We start from the raw sequence: 9,957 nt of genomic DNA on the forward strand, positions 1-9,957 counted from the left end.
ATGCAGTAGCAATCTGCTAAAATGCACTGGAATATGGTATATTCATACATTAATAGGTGATATAGCAGGCACGTGCTTTTATTCAATCTAAAGCAGGAGAAAATGAACTATTCTGAACTTAGTCTATGACTGCAATGAGAGTTGTGCTATCGCAGAAAAGAGATAGGAACTGTACAGCTGAATTCTGCTGACATGGCATTAGGCAGAGCACCATGGTGTTGATATGTAGTACTGAGCCTCTCAGGCAATGCAGTTGGTTTCAGGGCCAAGATACATTGGGGATGCTGGAAGGACAGACTATACAGGTGTAAGGGTATAAGAAAAAATAACCAGAGTATCTTCCGTTTTGTTCCCAGTGCCTGGAGTTCTGTCAACTTGTTCTCTGTGTCCAAACCTTCCCTTCTTTCTCCTTGAAGTTTTCCAATAATCAACCAGTATTAAAAAAATCCCAAACAACAAACCCAAACAACAAACCAAAATCAAAACACAACTGCTCTTGGAAGCTGAAAAATAGTATTCTGTTAAGACTGCAACTGCTTCTCCAGTGTTGCTTCTGTAGTTGCACTTTTCTTGTTTACAATTGCAAAATTCCAAGGATCTTCTCACCAACATTGAATGAACATTGAAACAGAGTGAACAGAATCTTGTATCACTGGATTGTGTTTTAACTGTCATTGGAGCTAGGGCTTTTCTCAGCATCCACAAAATCTCTTACGTTAGTAGTGGAAATATTTTTACTTTTTTCTAGTGACATCTTTACTAACAATGTTAATTTTCATTGAGCCAATGTATCTCATGTAAATTTTATCTTAACTGTTCCACAAATGTTCTATAGCATTGGAAGAACATTTCCATGACACAGCGTAACCGGAGCTAACAAATTAGAATTTCAGAGTGACTATTTGCTATTGCTTTAGTATTTATAAGGCACTAGCCCATGCAGTGTTGAGAAGCTACAGTACAGTGTGTGTCTAGATAAATAGCTTGTCTATGTATGGTGTATGGACATTGGCAATTGCAGTTGGCTTGAGACAGCTAAGATAATTAAAAATTGCAGAAACATGGGTGGCCTCCATTCCAGAATTGAATGTGTAGCACTTGAATATAACATGCAGAAGTTACAGTGGCTACATTCATTTCAAGACAGATCTAATGCAGCAAAGCCATTCAGATAGTGAAAGCAAAGCCACAGCTGTCATACTAAAATGGAATTACTGAGCTTTATGGATTCTAGATCTGATGACACCCAGCTATCATATACTTGAAGTGAATGCCAGAATGGTTATTCAATTGCATTTCACAAGAAAGTTGAAGGTTGCTGATAGCTGAGTATCTTGGTTTGAGCCATGATCAGCAAAACTTAAAAGTAGCAGTCAACTGTTTGGGAAAGGTCAGAGAATACCCATAAGATCTTTATGGTTCTGCTGCCCCTTTCTGTATGGGCAACATATCAAAACCTGGCTGCAGCCTACAACTTACAGTTAAAATAGCATGTCTGCTACTCTCCAGCCCACCTGAGCACCAGTGTTTCCAGTAAGGGCTTGAACATGTTTCACCGCAATTTCCCTGGCAGTTTGCTTCTGTCATGGTTCACGGAAAGCTGTATGTGAGAAACTCAGAGAGCACAAGTCTTATGAGGAGCAGTTGAGGGAACTGGTATTATTTAGTCTAGAGAAAAGGAGGCTTGGAGGGAGACCATCTTAAGAACCTGAATGTACACAAGTCCATGGGACCTGATGAAATTCATCCGCAGGTCCTGAAGGAGCTGGAGAATGAAGTTGCAAAGCCACTGGCCATCATATCTGAAAAATCATGGCAGTCAGGTGAAGTTCCTGATGACTGGAAAAAGGGAAATATAACCCCCATTTTCAAGAAGGGGAAAATGGATGACCCAGGGAATTACAGACCAGTCAGTCTCACCTCTGTGCCTGGTGAAATCTGGCAGCAGATTCTCTTGGAAGGCATGCTAGGGCACATGAAAAACAACAAGGTGCTTGGTGACAGCCAGCATGGCTTCACTAAGGGGAAATCCTGCCTGACCAATTTGGTGGCCTTCTATGACGGGGCTACAAAAGTGATGGACAGGGGTAGAGCAGTTGATGTCATTTACCTGGACTTGTGCAAAGCGTTCAACACTGTCCCACATGGCATCCTTGTCTCTAAATTGGAGAGACATCAATTTGATAGGTGGACCACTCGGTGGATAAAGAACTGGCTGGACGGCAGCACACAAAGAGTTGTGGTCAGTGGCTTCATGTCCAGCTGGAGGAGACCAGTAACGAGTGGTGTCCCTCAGGGATCGGTGTTGGGACCGGTCTTGTTCAACATCTTTGTCGCTGACATGGACAGTGGGATTGAGTGTGCCCTCAGCAAGTTTGAGAGGAAATGGCTTCAAGTTGCATCAGGGGATGTTTCAGCTGGATCTTAGGAAAGATTTCTTCACTGAAAGGGTTGTCAAGCACTGGAACGGGCTACCCAGGGCAGTGGTGGAGTCTCCATCCCTGGAGGTGTTCAAAAGACATGCAGATGTGATGCTTAGGGACATGATTTAGTGGTGGGCTTGGCAATATTGGGTTAATGGTTGGACTTGATGATCTTAAAGGTCTTTTCCAACATAAACGATTCTTAGTGAAGCACTAAAGGAGTCTCTGGGTATGGGTGATGTGAATGACATTTTCTAGCATGGCAGGTAGTATTCAGTTTTATTAATGAAACTTGTGCTTCCACAGTAGAAATAAAATAGATATGGGGATGAGATTATTCCATGCTCTCTGTCCCCCCAGCCCCTCTTTTTCCCCTCCATTGGCATGCATTGATTTGTCTTAGAAGCAGTCTTCTTTAAACAGTGCTCAGAAGTGACTGATGTATGCTGTCCCAGGTTTTATTACCCACTTTCATACAGATACCATCAGTGCCATCAACAGAGAGAGAAACAGGTAAACCAAGAGCCTGCAACACAGTCAAGAGCTTTCGGACAAGTATCTTCTGTAAATACAGGACTTTTATGAAGTGTTTCACTATTTTACAAGTTTTGTGGCAGTAATGGGTTGACTGCGATTGACAGGATGCCCTGTGTGATGCGCGGATAGACTCCACAACTAGTTAAAGTTGTAAAGTAGGTATGCTTTTATTCAGCGCTGAGGTGCATGGGGATAGCTCCTGCAAAGCATGCACACCTCAGGGTTGTTCTCCCTTTACACTTATTCTCTTAAGGTATACATAGACATGAGGTTGCTCAATCCGCCTATACATATTTATTATCTATCCCCGCTTCGTATTATAATGAGCCGGAAGGTCCTTTGCACTTGCGCAGTGCCCCTTCTGGTCATAGGCAGGGGTCTCAGGATGAAGTAAATGAGTCTTCCTCCTGTGGGCAGGGGTCTTCAAGATGAAGTAAATGAGTCTTCCTCTTCTTAACCTTTACACCTTTTAATCTTCAGACATGGATTTAGGGTTAGTCGGCGCCCAGTCTGCTTCTCCTGCCGCTTATCAGTAGGACCCAACACCTGTGCTTTTGTCATGGTCTTAAGGCTTGGTCACCCAGTCTGCCTCTCCTGCCGCCTATCAGCAGGACCTTTCATCTGCTTTTGTCAGTAGAATTAGCATCTGTTTCTCCCCCTCCAGCAGTAATCAATGCCTTGGCAAGATGGCAATGGCAGGTACTTAGGACAGACAATACTTTTGTTTAAGCAAAGGAATTCCTTTAACTCCCTTGTACAATTTCTCTGTATTACCCCCCTGTACATTGGTTACCCGTGTATCATGTGCTCTTTCCTTTCCGGTGGACACTCGAGTGCAGATGCCATAGTGCCACAAAGATGTCTTTTAAGGTTGACAAAGTACCCCAAAGGCTTAGGATTTTGGGGGATTTGTAGCTATTCTGTAATTATTCTATTTAGTTAATACACAGTGAAAAAAACCCTCTGGAATATTGCGGTTGTGGCAATCTCTTACTCCAGGCTGAGTAACTGTTCATCTTTTCTCTGAAACTCTGGTAATTTTCAGTGCTGTCTGAATACTGCACTTTAGTCTGACCTGAAGTGTAAAAAAAAACCCAAAACCCCAGCTCCCCAAGCCCCCAAAACAACAACAACAGCAACAAAATCCCCATGTCTGTATTACATTTAAATATACAAGAAAATTGTCTACTCTGGGTACCAGAAAAAATATGTATGTACTAACTTTGCTTTGTGCATGTTTTTAGAGGTCATATTAGAGACTGTATATTACATTCCTTTCTTTGTAAATATAAAATGTTTAAACACTGTAACCCTGCAGTATAATACCCTATGCTATAAATCACTATGCTGTATGCCTCCAGACCTACAGTTAACTGTCTAGACTTTTACGGTGTCCAAGTTCTCACTATTGCTAACACTGGTTCTGAGCTTCTGTAAATGCCATTCCACTCCTAACACAACAATACCAAAGCTAAGAATACTGAAGCTAAGCATCCTGCTGAAACCACCTGAACAGTACTATAACACATGAAACATATATTTGTAGATGTAGGCAGGCTTCTGCAGTCTGTATGTGCACACATTTCTGTAAACAGCCTGAAGAGGTCAGCCAGTTAGACTGTGATTGTTGTGGGTTCCTTACAACTGAACTAAAAATTCCCACAGAAGAACTAAACAACAACAACAAACAAACATCATTCCCTTTCCCCCCCGCCCCCAATTGAAGTTAAACACATGAAGATATTTTAAAGACTGCTCAAACCTTTGAGGTGGTCTGGGGAATGCTCCTGTTACCCCTTCATTTAATGAGCAGAGGTAGCAGGGATAAGTGGTAACAGGTAGACTGCTTTGTGGCAAAACAATGCATTTTAACTGCCAAGAAAGAACAAAGCAAACTCCACAGTGAAATACAGGTTGGTTCCTGCCAGTCCTAACAGACAGAGAGATACAGATAAAGAGAGAGTGAATATAAAAAAGGGAAGTGAATAGAACAGGTTTTGTTTTGGGGCATCACTAAATCAGTCAAGCAGGACATACACAATTTTTTAAGATTTTTGTAAGCATGGCTATTCTATAATTCATACTGCCTAATGTGCATGAAAGTATTCGTGTGAATGTGAGTTGTCCTTCCCTTGTAAGGAGAGAATTTTAAGGGATGTCTGTCTAAGGAGCCTCTGGTGCTTACAGTACAGTGGATAAATTTCTTTCTCTACAAAATAATTACTATAAAATGCTCTGTAATCTAGAGACAACAACAATAAACTGAGTAATCTACAATAACTGCAAACCATTAATGCCTACAGAGTTCATGGGTTGGAAGTTCTCAGAAGCTGGAAAACCAATTCAGACTCCTTGCACTAGAGATACACGATGGAGTCAAATAAAGAGGACATTAGGGAAGACCCTTTTATTCCCTATATCACAGTGATTTCTCCTCAGTGCAGGCTTTAGAGGGTTGAATGACAGCTATCTATTCAGCTCTTTAAGTCTATTCAACAGAAACCATCATTACATGCAGTGTGAATTGGCAACTATCAGAACAGAACATGAATGGATTTCTATGCCTGTGTAAATAAACGTGGAAGAAATAGCTTTAATTTAAAGCAAGTGAGAACTCCAGCACTAATAATGATACTTATTATCATCCTCATTTACACAGTGCTATTCATCTATGATAAATAAAGGTGTAAAGTTCTAATATATAAGGCATTTAATAGTGCTTTACAAAGATGGATAAGCATAATTTTCTATTCCTATATTGAAGGCTTTTCACTCTTCTGGCCAGCTTTGAACAACTGGACAGCTTCTTTTGGGGTGGCCGGCACTTTTGCTGGAATTTTTACTGAAAAAATTATCAGATCTGAAAATCAGATCTTAAACTGGCCATAGTGAACTCTCCTGATGACATTGTGCCTTGAAATGGCTTCCTGAGTGCCCTGGGACTAAGCACCTAACAAGAGGTACCTCACGGAAGGTTTTTCATACAATTCCCTGAAAGTTTTGCTTGTGTGAAGACAGTAGGATTTTCCACAGAACTGACTGCGGTGAGATAGCTAATACAATTATATAATGAATCTATCTCACCAAGGAATTTTATTGAACTAGATACTATTGTCACAACTGTCCTATTGTAGGCTTAATTATAGGTTTAAACTAACAATAGTGCGTGTGGCTTTAAACTAACACAGTAAGATACAGTAAATTGTTCTAACTTGCTAACATGTAGAGAGAAAGGTATGTCCAGCTGACAGGGGAGGGAACATCACAGGATTTATAACAACTAAGGAGACAGTAAACAAGACCAAGGATGCCAGACTTCAAGATAGCAGAGTGGCACCCAACATGGAGCAGAACAGAAGCAAGGACACACCAGCTGCTAACTCAGCGCTGGCACCTTGCAAGCATGCGCAAGGACTGAGATCATTCAGTAAACACAGTGAGGAAGAGTACTGGCGACTACCAGACTCCCACTCAGCAAGAAAGAGCACATGTAATTAGGATGCAAATATTATAATTAGTTCCTGGAAGTATCATGAATATGTGAATAATTTCATGGAAAGTCTGTGAATATGCATGAATCTGCTAAATATACAGCTGCTGCAGGCAAGTAATGGGGGTGCTCACCCTTGCAAAACAATTTGCGTGTGCATCCAGCGCTGCAATGAAGAGTGCTGCTTTCTAAACTCCAAATTGAGTCTTAGAGAATTTCTCTGACCAATTTCTACAGTAACACTATATGATCCTAACGGCTTCATTCAAGCATCAGAAGTTTTGGAACTGGATTTTACAGTATGGGAAATTATGTTTTAAAATTTGAAATTTGAAAAAAAATATGAAGAAATTATGGCTTCAGTTTGAATTGACTTGTCCCATGAAATTTGGTTCAGATGTCAAGAGTGCCAGCTGGTTTTGTTTGAGGTAGTCTTGGGGAACAAACAAACGCTCATGCTCAGTTTGTGCTGGCTTACTCCTCAGTTCCATTTTCAGATGAGGATGGGCAACTCTTGCAGGCAGTTTCATTGTCAGGCTCATCAAGGATTTTTGGCTGATCTCCATGCTAGTGTAGTCACTCAAGAGTGGTACGGTAATGGAAATGATTCCTTCTTTTTCACTTGTTACTACTTCTTCAGGGATTTCTTCCTGCTTTAGGCTTATGTCTAAGTTATTGTTAGGTTCTTCTGGCTGGCCAGTGTTACATTTACTGTCTTCTCCACTATCTGTAAAGAGGTCTAACTTCAAAGGATCCTTTGTCTCATGCTCGATGACATAAAGACTGGTGGTAACATTGTCTGACAGGGCCTGAAGCAGTGACCTTGAAACAGGTTTCCAATTAATCTGTAAGACAAAGCAGGGAGAAAGAATAATTTTAGTGTCATAGAATCATAGAACAGTTTGGGTTGGAAAGGACCTTAAGATCATCAAGTTCCAACCCCCCTGCCATGGGCGGGAACACCTCACACTAAACTATGTCACCCAAGCCTTCCTCCAACTTGGCCTTGAACACTGCCGGGGATGGAGCATTCACAATTTCCTTGGGCAACACATTCTAGTGTCCCCCACTCTCATAGTAAAAAACTTCTTCCTTGTATCTAATCTAAACTTCCCCTGTTTAAGTTTGAAACCATTACCCCTTGTCCAGTCATTACAGTCCCTGATGAAGAGTCCCTCCCCAGCATCCTTGTAGGCCCCAATACTCATATGTCATACTTTCGTGAAATGCAGTTGTCAATTTACTGAAATAAATAACAAAAAGATAAGACACAGGCAGCCTGGTTCTACCTATATAATATGCTAACTAATAAATTTAATCTCATCTTCACTGATTTTAGAAAACTGAGTGAAAAAATTTGATTTCACTAACCCAGAGGACTATCTTCTCCTCTTCCAAACTAAATAAGCAAAGTTTTTCTTGCTTTCATATGTGACTGGGACAAAATGTAGTGATGATAAAATGTAGGCTTCATGATGTGCTATTCTGAAAGTTTAACAAATGTGTTACTATAAAAAGGTGGCAGCTTGAATTGTACAGCAGCTGAACAAGCTTTATCTACCAGCTGCTGCTACTGGTTTGTCACTCAGCTTAATGCCATCTTGTGATCCAAGGGTTAAATGGGTACCTTGGGTTACAAGTTTTTTGCAAGTTCTACATGATTTAAAGGAGAACAATCCGTAAGACTTCCTTTCCACTTTGATCGTTCTGCTGGGTTTGCCCACTTTTGCTAAAAAGTTCTTTAAAGTATTGCCAAGCTGGTAAATTCTCTGGTATAACTATTTGCTTTTTTTTTGGCTCTTTTTTTTTTTTTTTCTCTCAGCTGGTCTAAATTTGTTAATACTGCTATGGTTCTTTTGCAAGAAATAAAAGTGTATTGGTTTTAATTTTCTTTCTTTTTACAATTTGTATTCTAACTTGGAAATTAGTATGCTATTCTTTGAATTCTCAGTAATCCCACATAAAATATCTCTATATTTCTCTTGTAATGGGATAAGTAGACACCTCCACATGGTCAGATTTTGCTTTAAATAAGCAAATTTATATTTGCTTATTTAAAACAAATAATATTTGTTTTAAATAAGGACCTATGTGATATGTACCTCCATTATCGTATTTATTACGAACAGCAGCCCAAACTTTACACCTACCAAATCTAAAATAAGCTCTATGTGAGCTTCTGTCTGAAAGAGGCAATGATGAATGAAGAGAAGCATCATCTCTGAAGAATCTTATCTAACCATGAAGAACAGGACACTGACAGGGTGGCTGGCTGACCATCTTGGTCCCTGTAGTTCATTTTCCTGGGCTCTGTGTCTGACTGAATGGTGAGTGTTCCCAATTCTTCCTACTGTTCTGTACTGTGGGGTGTTATCATTGCCTTTGATTGCAACAAAGAATGCTCTGTCTGGATTTAAAGTACAAATACTCTTGCCACCTCTCTGGACTATATGTGTGTGTCTGTCAAGAGATGCTACATTGCTCATCTAACCTGTTGGGGTCAGTCTTGAAACAACCTGCAAATAGAATAAATATACAGAATATAATAAGATTTACTCCTTGCCTCCATTTTACAATGCTCATTTTGGGAATACTTTTCTCCACATTTCATGAAATGTTCATTATATCAGATTACTTCTGGGAAATGTATCTGGAATATATCTTTATTGTACTATCTCTTCACATAGAACTTTTTCTGCTTTCCACCAAACTCTTACCTGATACCTGTAATTTCTGTTTCTGCTATGTTATCAACCTTACCATATTAATCTACCAGTCTTGGCTAATACAGACTTCACTTTCTTTTATAGTTGCTTTGCCTCTGCAGTAGTAGCTTAATGCATTTTAAACAGGTATATTTTGCTTTTGGATTATTTGCTTTTGAGCTACAAGTGCCAAATAAAGTTCTGGCCTGTCAGAAAAATCAAAGAGATTTAGAAAAGGGAAGCAAAAATATAATGGTTGGTGGTCTGAGACTTGGGAGATAAACTGAGGTGCTTCTTCAGTCCTGAAATTCAGGTACCCTTTCCAAACACATGTGAAAGCCATGGGCAAGATTTGAACAAGCTGCTGAACCCTGCTGTTGACTAGTAGGTGGTCCTCAGCCAGCTACCAGCTGAGCAGGCAAAGCCCCTAGATTCCTCTTTAGGAAGGTAGAGGCTGAGAGGTGAGAAACAGATACCAGAAAACACCATTTACACTGCTTTCATCGGGAGAGTTCTCTGGATTTAGGTCTCAATGTTAATTTGTATTTTGTGTAACTTGTACTTAATTATCAGTTCTGTTGGTGGAAACTGACTGGATAGAAAACCTGTATTTCTCTCTTTGGATTCCATCTCCACCCATTCAACTTGGCTTTATTCTTCTATCAACTGTACCTTTCAATACACTCAATCATGTTCTAAAAGAAGTCTGAGAAGCTTTACTAAATTAAAAACTGCATACAGCCTCTGGCTAAACAACACTAAACCCTCCCCAGTCCTGTATTTCTAGTATAACCCTAGCTTC

Source organism: Melopsittacus undulatus, chromosome Z, assembly GCF_012275295.1.
Source record: "Melopsittacus undulatus isolate bMelUnd1 chromosome Z, bMelUnd1.mat.Z, whole genome shotgun sequence".
Lineage (NCBI taxonomy): Eukaryota > Metazoa > Chordata > Aves > Psittaciformes > Psittaculidae > Melopsittacus > Melopsittacus undulatus.